Source organism: Lactuca virosa, chromosome 4 (assembly GCF_052849685.1).
Source record: "Lactuca virosa cultivar CGN04683 chromosome 4, Lactuca_virosa_CGN04683_v6, whole genome shotgun sequence".
Classification (NCBI taxonomy): Eukaryota; Viridiplantae; Streptophyta; class Magnoliopsida; order Asterales; family Asteraceae; genus Lactuca; species Lactuca virosa.
In genome coordinates, this window is record NC_136429.1 from 473796805 (window position 1) to 473811406 (window position 14602).

A 14602-nucleotide genomic window follows, 5' to 3' on the forward strand; every position below is an offset into this window, starting at 1 on the left:
TAACAGTGGCCCAAAATCAAAAAAGACTTCTCGCCAAAACAAGGGCCCAAAACCCTAAAGCCTAATGGTGGCCCAAAAGTCAAAAGTCCACCTGGTCACAAACGCTAAGCGTTCCCCTAGTACGCACGATGTACTAGGTTGCTACACAGATTGGGGGATCCTGACACGTATGCGCAACATACGTATTCGTACGCCCGATATACTCCCCTTCAGCCTTTTCATCCGTTAAGTCCTTATTGCTTAAGACCAAATGTCCATTCAGACCTGGGGGAACGTCTTAATCCATAAAGTCACTAACTTGGTGCCTTTGTGCGGCGTAAATGGACGCAAACCTATATTTAGCATCCTACTTTCACCAAATGGACATATACTCATGCATGGTTAATCCTCAACCATCAAGATGCTAACTTTATGAACTAGGGATCTTAGAAACATCAAGAGGAGAAACTCATAACTTCCGGAGTGGTAAATTCCCACTAGATCTCATTCATGGGACCTAAAAGTGACCAAAACCCTACTAGATCTATATCTAAGCATAGAATGAGGAAGGTGAAAGCTTTATACCTTTATGAAGCTGGAAATGATGAATGGAATCTAGATCTACAAGCTCTTCCTTGACCAATGCTCCTCTACAAAACTTCTGCTTCTTGAAGTTACACCAAACACACACCAAAACACACATAAATGGGGTTAAATCTCTCTAGATGAGCTAGGGATTCGAAATGGGACTCAAAGAGGCTAAGGAGGCTGGTATAAAGAAAATCTTGGGCATAAGGTTGCTTAAATAGGGTCCAAACCCTAAAATTAGGGTTTGTCTCCTGATTATGTATGCCTAGCATACAGGAGGTACGCCCAACGTACACACTCTTCTCCCAAAAACTACAATAATGCTCTTAAGGAAAAAAAATTGCAAACTAATTACACACCAAGGGTCAAAATGAAAAATACCTTGAATCAGGTTTTACAATTATGGTGAAAGTAAAGTTTTGTTTGGATTTTGTAGGACTATGAGTAGTGGTGTTGCAAATCGTCGTCTCTCCCAAAGCTAGCATATGAGTAGTAGTTTGGCAAATCTACATTATTTATTATTTTATGAAAATGTTGATTTATAAGACTGATGTATATTGTTTTTTGACCAAGCCTACATTTTGGTTTGGAGATCTCAACTATAGGTTATATTTGGAAAAAGAACTAGCTTAGAAGCTTTGAAAAAGCAAAGATTTGGAACCACTTCTAAGAGCTCAATCAGTTACAGAAAAAAAAAGGATGTGATGGAGATTTTCAAGAACTAGGAGATCATTATTCGACATTTAATAACAGTCACTCAATCTGATACATTTCCAATCATGGTGGGACAAAACGAAGGACTTCATGATAGTATGTCATCTACACTATTTTTTGGTTGTATGATTTATCTTGACTACCATTGTCATGCAATTTATCGTAACAGGAAGAAATTAAAGTTTGAAATGAATCAACTTTAACATATCATTATAGCGACTTGTTTTTTTATGTACTAATACAATGTTTATGTTTCCTTGCCCAACCGTTTTTGTCTCTTTTGATACAATTTCAAGAATCATTTTCATATTTCATCAATCTTTAATTCAAATATCACATATTTTAAAGCATGATATGATTCTTAGTTCTTTTTTGATGATTTTTATTTCAACTTTCTATTTTCGGAATTTTTGTATGATGAAAGTTGAAGGGACAGACCAAAGATTGTTATCAGAAAAGTTTCTTTTTTCTTATAAGAGTATAGAGAGTGGGTGCGCAAGCAATGAAAACCGCCCCGTGGTGCACACAAGGGGGTGCGCCAAGCCTTCCTCACTAGTTGCCAAGCGATATTAGATAGGAGAGAGATTGTGTAGGTTGTTTGATTGCTTGCTTTTATTTATTTATTTATTTTCTTCAAACAGCATGCTAAGTAATATACTTACAAATTATTTGCATATGTTAATTAAAAGAGGAAACTTCATAAATGGTCCCTGTGGTATTCCGAATTCTGAGGTTTAGTCCCTAAGTTTAAAAATCCTCACACATGGTCCTCGCGGTTTTAAAACTTTTGATGGCTAGTCATTATTGCTCACTCCGTCATCTTTTGTCTGTTAACTGAATGTCATTTTTTTCATTTCACCACCACAAGGACCATTTATGAAGTTTTGTTTTATTTTTAAAAAAGAAAAAATATAATATAATTATTTAATATACAAAGGGTCTTGTTGGGTTTTGAGCATTCTAACACTCATATGGTGTGCATGCAACCCTAGAAACCTTGGATCTATGTTCTCTCTATTATACATGTATACTTTCATTTTTCCAAGGTTTCATCCTAACTAGCATATCATGGGGTATATGTAATACAAAATTCTAGTAGAATGACATACCTTTCTTGTAGCTTTGATTCCCAAATGTGATGCCTCAAATGCTTCACACAACACCACCAACAATTAGAATAACTTGAGAGAAGATTCTATTGCACCAAAATCAGCTAGCCCTCACTTGTATCTCTTAAGTGCCGATTTTGATAGAGTGAGGCTTCTTTATATAGTGTGCACATTAGGGTTACACCATGTAACACATGCCTTTCAACATTCGTCATGATCCATGGGTTTTAATCTCCATGGAGTATCCATGGGTCACCACATGGGTTTAGCCCAACTTGAAGAACTATGGATCATAAGCCCACTATACAAGAATGAATGATTTACCAAATCAATCCCCATTTATTTAATTAGTCTCTTTTGATCACAAAATTAATTTCAAACTAATTCTTGATCAATACTAATTAAATAATACATATTAATATATTAGAACTTATAATATATTAATAAACCATAAATATCCTCCTCTCATAAAAGTCTATCCAAATTGTTCCGATGTCATGCAACCCAAATGGACCATGCAAATTCGAGTCAAGTACATACCAAATATAGTTATGGACTTAAACACCTTATCCAACAGTCTCCCACTTGGATAAGTCTAATAACTATAGCTGCAAGTACGACTTCAGGATCCGACCACCAATCGTTGCTCTTAAAAGTCTCGCGGAACTAAGTTGTTCCATTTTAGATAAGTGATCATATAATCCTCTGTTCTCAAGATATCAGCCGTACAAATACATGGAACAACGTATTGCTTATTGTCCAGCAGTTTGTTTCCCAATTTCCGATTTGTTTGACATAGAACTTAATCGAACACATTAATTCAGTTCTTGACCGGGCCAGACACATAAGTCAAAACAAAATCATCGAGGGGACCAAGATATCACTTTTAATCCTCCAAGGACTAAAAGAAACAGATAAACTTCGACTCATATGCTTGTACTGACTAATCATCAAATTGTGCACAACAGCACGTTTTATAACATCAAGTTACTGATGCGTTTTCGCACTATCAATGTATAACCAACTCATAGTCAACAACTCATATCTCTTGGTTTGAAGACTTACATGATATTACCATCTCACGATCACTCGAGATAAATTCCATGAAGTAATACAAGTGAGCATGGGTTGATTCCAATACTCAGAACTTATGAGCACTCATGAATGTTGCAGCAACAATTGCTATGACTAATACAATTCAGACAAATCTACAAACCCAATTCACGACAGTCTTATTTCAATACCTACTTCCAAAGTATGATCGACTGTGGATAGTTTGAATAATAATATAATTATTCTGGAAGTCAAAACATGCAAAATGAAACAATAGTAAATGATCGACACAAGACAGTACCATACTAGTAAATAAAAAACACATTTTATTTAAACATCAAATGTCAATTACATTTCAACTATTACAAGTTTCGAAAGCTATCTAATTACTAAAACTAATATCATCCTTCAGCCCAATGCGCCTCGCATGCTTTAAATGCTTAACCCTACACAGTCCCTTCGTGAGGATCTGTTGGGTTCTCATCCGATGATACCCTCTTTTCCACGAGGAGTCCTTCTTCTATTCGATGTCTAATGAAGTGGTATTTTCTGTAGATGTGCCTGGATCTACCGTGATCCCTTGGTTCCTTGGCTAAGGCAACTGCACTCTCGTTATCACAGAAAAACTCAATAGGCTCCTTAATAGCTGGTACAACTCCAAGGTCTCCAATGAAGTTCTTCAGCCATATTGCCTCCTTCGCCGTCTCGCTTGCTGCTATATACTCTGATTCGCAAGTTGAATCAGCTACTGTCTCCTGCTTGGAACTTTTCCAAGTAATTTCTCCTCCATTTAGGGTAATGACCCAGCCCGACTGAGAGCGGAAATTATCCCTGTCTGTCTGAAAGCTGGCATCACTATACCCCACTACTCTCAAGTCATCACTCCCACCAAGGGTAAGGACCCAGTCCTTAGTCCTCCGCAGGTACTTGAGAATGTTCTTTACCGCAGTCCAGTGAGCCTTGCCAGGATTCCCTTGATATTTGCTGACCATGCTCAAAGTAAAGGTCACATCAGGGTGAGTACAAGTAATAGCATACATGATCGAGCATACAGCGGAAGCATATGGTACTCGACTCATCTCAGCTATCTCAGCCTCTGTACTCGGGCTCTGACTCTTACTCAGTTTGGTGTTACTCTGGATCGGTAAGTCACCTTTCTTGGAATCCTGCATGCTGAATCTTTTTAGCACCTTATCTAAGTAGGTACTTTGACTAAGTCGGATTAGTCTTTTGCTCCTGTCTCTCAATATCCTTATCCCTAGGATATCGGCAGCTTCTCCAAGGTCCTTCATAGCGAAACATTTCCCAATGCAGGACTTAACTTCCTGCAAGGTTGGGATGTCATTTCCTATGAGTAGTATGTCATCCACATACAATACCAAAAAGCTAACTATACTCCCACTAGCCTTAACAAATACACATGACTCATCCTCGCTCCTCGAAAAGCCAAACTCTTTGACTTTCTCATCAAAACAAAGATTCCATCTGCGAGATGCTTGTTTTAATCCATAGATGGATTTCTCAAGCTTACACACTCTATTAGGGTACTTCGTATCGACAAAACCCTCTGGCTGACTCATGTAAACAACCTCAGGCAACTTTTCATTAAGGAAAGAGGTTTTGACATCCATTTGCCATATTTCATAATCATGAAATGCAGCTATGGCTAGCATAACCCTAATAGACTTAATCTTCGCTACTGGTGAAAAGGTCTCATCATAGTCAACTCGCAGAATTTGAGTAAAGCCCTTCGCAACCAGTCGCGCCTTATAAGTGTGTACTTTCCCATCCATGTCGGTCTCCTTCTTGAAGATCCATTTGCACCCGACTGTCTTACGACCCGGTACATTATCAACCAAGTTCCAAACTTGATTGTCATACATGGACTGAATCTCGCTGTCCATAGCCTCCCTCCATTTGGCAGATTCAGGGCCTGCCATGGCTTCCTTGAAGTTGTTAGGTTCATCCAAATTTACCAGTGTACTATCACTCATAAATGCATCACCTTTTGTAGTAATATGGAAACCATAATAAAAAACAGGTGTGCTCCTAACTCTCGCGGAACGCCTCAGAGGTACGGACTCATCAATCTGCTCAACAGGAGTTTCCTCCTCAGGTTGATTGCTAGTGTTTGAGGTTCCTTCATCGCTTGACTCTTGAAGTTCTTCAAGGTGAATTTGCCTCTCACTGTCTCCTTGGCTTATGAATTCTCTCTCACGAAAGACTCCTCTCCTCGCCACGAAGACAACATTGTCACTCGGTCTGTAGAAGAGATAACCAAAAGATTTATGTGGGTAGCCAATGAAAATACACCGCTCACGTCGAGGTTCGAGCTTGTCATGAGTCTCGCGCCTCACTAAAGCCTCGCAACCCCAAATCTTGATGTGGTCTAAAGTGGGAACTTTGCCAGTCCACATCTCGTGAGGTGTTTTGGAAACCTTCTTGGTAGGGACTAGATTAAGGATATGGGCGGCAGTCTCTAAGGCATACCCCCAGAATGAGATTGGTAACGAATCTCGATTCATGATGGAACGAACCATGTCTAACAAGGTTCGATTGCGCCTCTCAGCCACACCATTCAGCTGTGATGTCCTAGGAGGTGTCAATTGTGAAATAATTCCACATTCCTTAAGATAGTCAAGGAACTCGATACTAAGATACTCACCACCTCGATCGGATCGGAGCATCTTTATCTCTTTGAATTTCTCAAAGGTTTCTGACTTATGCTTGATTAAGTAGACATAGCCATATCTACTATAATCATCAGTAAAAGTCACATAGAAGTGGTTAGCATTCCTCGTGGTGGTTCTGAAGGGTCCACACACATCAGTGTGTATGAGATCCAACAAACCTTCACCCCTAGCACAAGTACCAGTGAAGGGTGACTTAGTCATTTTTCCAAGTAAACAAGATTCACAACTATCATCTGACTTTAAGTCAAATGACTCCAAGACTCCAGCCTTTTGGAGTTGGCCTATGAGCTTCTTGTTGACATGTCCAAGACGACAATGCCACAAGGATGCCTTATCCAAACTAGTGGAAGAATCAATATGCAATACATTATTTCCTTATTTGTCTACAACCGACACAGTTTCATATACACCATCACAATGTAATGCTTTAAAATAAAAAGTAAATCCTTGATTGTACAGACCATGAAAATAAATAATATTTTTCGCCATTTCAGACAAGTAACAGCATTTATTCAAATCTAATACTAATCCACTACTAATCAATAAAGAATAAACTCCAATCTTGGTGACAGGTGAAACTTTCCTATTCTCCATGATCAAGTTTATATTCCCATGCTCCATATCCTCACTTCTTTTTAGGCCCTGCAAATCAGAACAAATGTGAATTCCACACCCTGTATCAAGGACCCAAGAATTAGTATGTGGTGAGTTATTAGACAATATAGTGTAAATACCTGCATGGGTGCGTTTCACTTTCCCGTCCTTAAGATCCTGCAAGTACTTGGGGCACCTTCCCTTCCAGTGCCCTTTTTCCTGACAGTAGAAGCATTGTGCATCCTTCGGGTTGGAAGAAGGAGTGGCAGAACCACATTTGGTTCCACTCGAAGAGGAGCCATCAAGAGACTTTCCCTTTGTACCCTTCGAAGGGCTCTTCCTCTTTTTCCCTTTACCTTGCCCGATTGGCAGAACATGGGCGGTGGTAGGAGTGGTAACAACATTCTTACCTTTGAAACTACTTTTAGCAGTCCTCAAAAGTCATTGAAGTTTGCTAAGTGTGACCTCCTCCTTGATCATATGATAGGTCATGCGGAACTGATCATAACAGGAGGGTAGGGAGTGTAGAATAATATCTATTGCTAACTCCTCATCAAAGTTCACATTTAACTTTATCAAATGGTCCACAAATCTTTTCATTTTCTGCAGGTGGCCCGTGATGGATTCTCCATCCTACATTTTCGTTGTTATCACGGAGGTGATGATTTCATACCTTTCCTGACGAGCACTCTGATGTTATCTTTCCATCAGGTCCTGGTGCATCTCATAAAGGAATAAATCTTCATAGGATTTATGGAGTTCTGTTGTCATGGTAGCCAACATGATACAAGACACCTTAGTGGAATTCTTTTCATGGGTAGTAAACTCAGCAATCTCCTCTTGAGTAATAGAAGACTCATCGATAACCTTTAGCTCCTTATCAAGGACATACTCCTTGTCTTCATAGCGAGTGACCATCCTTATGTTCCTAATCCAATCATTGAAATTAGTCCCATCAAAGATGACTCTCCCACAAAGATTCATGAGAGAAAAGGAGCCAGTAGAGTTTGGGCCAGAAGCATTGTTGAAAGACATCTGAAAAGGAAGAAAGACAAGTTTAGATTAGATAAAGAATCCTTAATAAGACACCCAAATGAAATATTAAGGCTAGGACCCAACACAATATTTTATAACTTCGAAGAGGGATGTCGTAATCCAAGCTACAAAATATTTGAAGGTAGGTAAATGACGATTTACCAATTTCCACCATGAAAAACGAAACAAATTATTAGGTTTTAATTGGATTGAAACTCCTAGATCATTTGAGATCCATTGAAAAATTCAATGGCATGTTTAAATCTCGATTATGCCCTTCAAGTTTGTGATTGGGATACCGAGGATCACAAACAAGGTTTAAATAACCATGCAAATTAACTTGGTACACTTAATTTTATCACCTAACTGATGTGCCGGTTAACCACACACGCTCCACTGATCTATGATAAACCTTAAGCCACCCTTTGCCACCCTTGTTAGTCCAAGTTAGTGTGTCGGTTAACCACACACGCTCCACTAACAACTTAGCAAGGTGCAAAGTGTAATTTCATGGGTTAGCATCAATTTCACATTTTCCTAAAGTAACTAAGATTGGGAATTTATAAAAGGTTTAGTTACTTTATATTTACCATTATACTTTTAATGAGAATTATAGTCTTTGTCCTACCCGTTCGGCTAACGACCCTCCACTAGTCAAGGAAGCGGTGGGTGAGAGTGGACACCCATTAAGCTACCATTTTATAAGCAACAACCTTATACCCCCCTTATAGATCGGCTTCGTGAATGAGGCATACTAATGGTAAGACTGACTTGTTCTTATATATATATATATATATATATATATATATATATATATATATATATATATATATATATATATATATATAGGGAAAGGATCAAATGAGAACACCTAAAAGGTTGAGAACGCGAGAACAAGTATATTCATTTGTGATTCCATGTATTCATTTGTGGAGAAATGATAAAGTTTTTCACACAATCAACATGAATATGTTTTTTCTCTTCAATTGAAATTAAAGGCATAAAAATTTATCATTTCTCCACAAATGAATACATGGAATCACAAATGAATATACTTTGTTCTCGCGTTCTCAACCTTTTTGGTGTTCTCATTTGATCCTACTCCTATATATATATATATATTATTAACTTATAATACTATAAAGTATAAGGGTTGAATTTTAAACTTTTAAAATCTAGGGTTTGGAATTAAAGTATTAATATGTGACTTTACAAATTCTAAAACTTGAGGGCAAATTTTGAAACTATTCAAAACCTTTCATTTCTATAACTTATGAGTTTTAATAATTTTAATTAAAAGACTCTTGGAATTTCATAACTTGAGGACAAGTTATGGAGTCAATTAAAATGCACTTAGATCAACAGTTAGACTAACAAGCATGTCAAATAATTTCTATTATCAAACAAAACTCACAAGCATGCAAAATTCATATCAACAATTTTCAAGAATCATATGAACCTAATATAAAACTTGAAACTTTGACAATCAACTTTGAAATTGGATACAATACAATCATTACCACATCAAAAACAGGTTTAACAATCAAAAAACAGTTTAGGGTAATGATCCTAGTCCAATTCCAGCAATAAAACTTGAAATTCTGCACCAACTCGACGAGTTGGATGAATTTTCACTTGGACTCGTCGAGTCCCCCCATGGACTCGGCGAGTTCACTGAACAGTGAGCAGAAAATCGATTTTTAAGCAAGGAGCATCAAGTATAATTGAAAACTAGCCTAGGCTCTGATACCACTGTTGGGTTTTGAGCATTATAACATTCCTATGGTGTGCATGCAACCCTAGAAACCTTGGATCTATGTTTTCTCTATTATACATGCATACTTTCATTTTTCCAAGGTTTCATCCTAACTAGCATATCATGGGGTATATGTAATACAAAATTCTAGTAGAATGACATACCTTTCTTGTAGCTTTGATTCCTTAAGACTTTGTGAGCCTAGCACCCCAAATGTGATGCCTCAAATGCTTCACACAACACCACCAACAATTGGAATAACTTGAGATAAGATTCTATTGCACCAAAATCGGCTAGCCCTCACTTGTATCTCTTAAGTGCCGATTTTGCTAAAGTGCGGCTTCTTTATATAGTGTGCACATTAGGGTTACACCATGTAACTCATGCCCTTCCACATTCCTCATGATCTATGGGTTTTAACCTCCATGGAGTATCCATGGGTCACCAGATGGGTTTAGCCCAACATGAAGAACTATGGATCATAAGCTCACTATACAAGAATGAATGATTTACCAAATCAATCCCCATTTATTTAATTAGTCTCTTTTGATCACAAAATTAATTCCAAACTAGTTCTTGATCAATACTAATTAAATAATACATATTAATACATTAGAACTTATAATATATTAATAAACCATAAATATCCTCTTCTCACAAAAGTCTGTCCAACTTGTTTAGATGCCATGAAACCCAAATGGACCATGCCAAATCGGGTCAAGTACATACCAAATATAGTTATGGACTTAGACACCTTATCCAACAGGTCTCTCTCTCTCTCTCTATCTCTATCTCTCTCTCTCTCTCTCTCTTTCATCATTTTTACTGGTTATTTCACTATCACTCTGCAAATCCACATATCTTCTAATAAAGATTCATACTTTTTGAAGAACCCTTACAAAAATTAATCAATCAAGAGGATGCAAAATATGCGGATAATGCTCTAAAAGACATGGCGATTGTTATGAAACAACAGAATCGAGCAAACGAAGCCATTGAAGCGATTAAGTCGTTGCGAAGAAGATGCTCAGATCAAGCTCAATAGTCTCTCGATAACATCCTTTTAGATCTATACAAAGTTAGCTTCGAAAAACAAATCTTTTTCTTTTCTTTTATCTTCCCTCAAAGTTGTTGATTTGATTCAAAATCAAATTTAAATATGGAGAGATGCGTAAGATTGGATGACCAAATCGGATTATTAAGACATAAATTGTTCTTAATCTAACAAGGGATGTTATTCAATGGGAAACGAACCAAAACCGCAAGATCTCATGGGAAGAAATTCCAAGTGTCAGTCGAACAGGAGGCAACTCGGCTACTGGTAAGAACTTCGTTTGCCTTTGATTTTGATTTTGTATTGGAATTTAAATATGAATTTTGTTATTTCTTTTTTTGTTTTTTTGAAAGGATAATTTGGGTTGGGCATTGATGCAACAGAACAACTACATTGAAGCAGAAGATGCATACATGAGAGCTTTAGTGATAACGCCTAACAACAACAAGATATCTAATTTAGGGATTTGTATGATGAAACAAAGGAGACCTGGAGAAGCTAATGATAGTTTAAGGTTAGTGAAACATACGTGGTTGATGGGCCACGTGGGGTGGATTCACATCTGAAAATGTATGAAAGAGCATAACAAATGTTACGTGATTTGGAATCGGAGATGATGAATAGCGACGGGGATAAAGTTGAGAAGAGGAAACTTTTCGATGCTTTCTTGGGTTCTTCTGCACTTTGGCAACCTCAAACTTTCAAAGAACATTTATCTTCTATACCTGTTTCAAACAAAAAACCGAAGATGGAGTTGTGAAGGTTCTAAGATCTTAAGCCTGATGAGAGAGAGAGAGAGAGAGAAAGAGAGAGAAAGAGACCATATGTATATATATATATATATATATATATATATATATATATATATATATATATCAATGTTGCAGAAATCGCTTGACGGTAACTCGGCGGTGGACTAGTGTCAAGGGATTAATCGGCTAGGCGGGGATTAATCGGTGACCATTAATTATTAAAAACTTAGTAAATAAAACATTAATCCTAAGAATATAAAATTATATCTATTAAAAAGTTACTTAAAATTAATAAATATAACATTATAACATGAAACTATGATTACAAAAACCCTTTTGATCCCTAATACATCAGATCTAAATAACCAACAATTGCATTTGGATCCAAGTCTGGATAAAATTGGGAGAAAAAATTGTTATGAACAATGGGTTCCAATAGCATCGGGAAGAGGATGTGGACATGCAACCTGTTGTCTACTGCATTTGGAATGTAACATGCCAAAAATCATGACCAAAAATTTCATTTTTAAATCATTAAGTAAAACCATGTTTATCAAATCTTTTCATCAAACATAATCAATATCTCACAACATCATAGTCGGTGTATCAAAATATCAGAGTAAAAAGTCCCAGACTAAAACACAATGGTGTGTGTGCCATGCAGTCATCCCGAGCTCCTCCCTCCGCTACCGGAAGTACCTGAAACCAAAACTGAAAACCGTAAGCACGAAGCTTAGTGAGTTCCCCATACTACCACATACCATACATATAACCACATACTGGGCCCCCACCCGCTGCATCGGAACTAGTCCCGACATCGGACTCGCTCCGGCATCAGGCCCCGCTTGGCATTGAGCCCCGCTCGGTATACATATTTGTTTCTTTTAGGCCCCGACTGTCTCTGGGCCCCACCCGCTATACATATACAATCACATAAACATACTAGCACGTAAAGTAAACACATACTACTGCATTCCTGTTCTAGGCCTCGCATGTCTTGGGCTACACCCTGTCCTGCTACTGAAGAGTCATGGAACCCCGTCCACGCTCCTCCTAAAGGTGAGATATGGGCCCCTGCCCACACTCACTTCTCTCCTATCTCGAGCCCCGCCCCTGCTCTGCTAATAATGAGATATGAAACCCCGTCCGTACTCAGCTAGTGGTGAGATACGGGACCTCGCCCACACTCACCTCCCTACCAGGCACATACATGTATCACAAGGATAACAAGTATATAATCTACTATGCAACATATAACATTCCTCGGGCTTACCCCGACATCGGACCCTAGTCCGGAACATACTACAGACACATGCAAGAATCACAAAGACCTCTAGCATACTAACTTACCTCGGGCCTTGCCCGACATCGGATCGTAATCCGGAACATATATCATAAAAATGCCTAGGGCTAACCCCCGGGTCTTCCTACTATGCTCAAACATAATGGGCCGGCATTGTGGTCGTAGACCCATGCACACAATGAGGAGACTCACCTTGCACTACTGAATTCATGTTGATACTCTTCTGGCTACTAGCTGGCAATTCCCCGAACTACTGCTCCTTCGGCTCCCCGAGCTACCAATACCAAAATAACTCTTAGGCCAAAATACCTTCAATATTCAAACTAGGTCAACCTTGGTCCAAGTGAAAGTCAACGGTCAAAGTCAACAGTCAATGGTCAAAGTCAACGCTCCGAGTTGACTCAACTCTACTCGTTTCTTCATCAACTCATTGAGTTCTAAAAACTCAAAACTCTGAAATCCTGAACCAACTCGTCGAGTCAACCCCTGACTCGCCGAGTTCCCTGGTTACTCAGACTCGGGATTAACCGAGTCAACTCGTAGAGTCATCCTCAGACTCGTCGAGTTCCTTAGAACTCAGAACCATGCAAAACCTTGGTCAAATCGCCGACTTGTTCCATCAACTCGTCGAGCACATGCAAAATCCATAATCGAGAAAACCCTATCCACTCGTCGAGTCACCGTATCGACTCGCCGAGTTCATGCAGTAACCAAACACGGGAAAACCCTCTTCAACTCGCTGAGTTGGCTATCCAACTCGCCAAGTTCGTTCAGTCCACTTCTCATTCAGACGATTCTAAGCCAAACAATTGCTCCCAAAGGTAGATCCAACCTCCTAGAGCATGCTTTCCACGTAAAGTTGCAACCTTTACGTGTAAACAATTCCCAAAAGCCAAAACTAAACTACAAGGAAGGGTTTTGCTCTAGAGGAGGGCTTCAAGCCTCAAAAGCTTGAGACTTTAATACATTAGGGACCTTGGAGAGTCCAGATCTGAAGTTGCAACTTCAGATTGTGTCCCATGCAAGCACTAGACCACAAATGTGCTAGGAATAACCATAAAGCTCAAGATGAGGGGATCTATCAAATGAACACTCAAGGTAACGACTTGTTACCTTCTACTAGCTGCTAATCTGAAATAAAAGCTGGATCTACACTTCCTTCCTTGATCCTTGCTCCCAATCTTCCAAGATGTGCACTCCAAATGAACCTTTATCTTTACAAAACTCAAGAAATGGAGTTGGGTGGCTAGGGTTTCGTCTCTGGATATGAGAGGGTAGTAAGGGGGCTGAGTGAGAGGCCTCATGTTCTTTAAATAGGGTACAAGGCCTGAATTTAGGGTTTCCCAAACCCTGACCAACTCGCCGAGTTGGTCCCCCGACTTGCCGATTCGGTCACTTAATCCGCGACATAAAAACCCGCTCCTACTCGTCGAGTTACTCCCTGGACTCGACGAGTAGACCTCTTTAACTTGGGGTTTTTCTTTCCTTTCTTGACCTTTTGGGATCCGGGTGTTAGAACTCTCCCCCACTTAAATTAGACTTCGTCCTCGAAGTCCGCCACGTCTACTACCCTGTAACCTTTCGCCTGCTCGCCCAATCCTCGGAGGGCCGCTTCCATTGGCCTTCCGTCCGGTCTTCCGTATAAGCAAATCCTTGGACGTAAAAATATCGAGAGCATTTCTAATCACTAACAATTCCGAGAACATGGCTCTTGCCCAAACCAACAATCCTTCCGATCTCCTCGAGAACTTACACTTGTCATCCAAGGTTTCACCCTCAACCCTGTGCAATCCACGACCTTCCCAAGGCAACTGAACTTAAGCAACAACCTTTCCTATCTCTGTGAAGGACAGACCCTTCGTTGTAACTACATCTCCAACCACTCCCAATGTTGGTCACTTCACTAATACTCACTGAATGCTTTCTCTTACTATATCCCAACGTTGAACACCCATCCCAGCAAATGGATCAG

The 14602-nt window shown here is 39.1% G+C and overlaps 1 pseudogene; it reads left to right on the forward strand.

Moving 5' to 3' along the window:
• The first annotated feature begins 722 nt into the window (after nucleotides 1–722).
• LOC145106850 (protein POLLENLESS 3-LIKE 2-like) lies at nucleotides 723–11335 on the forward strand (annotated as a pseudogene).
• The last annotated feature ends 3267 nt before the right edge of the window (nucleotides 11336–14602 follow it).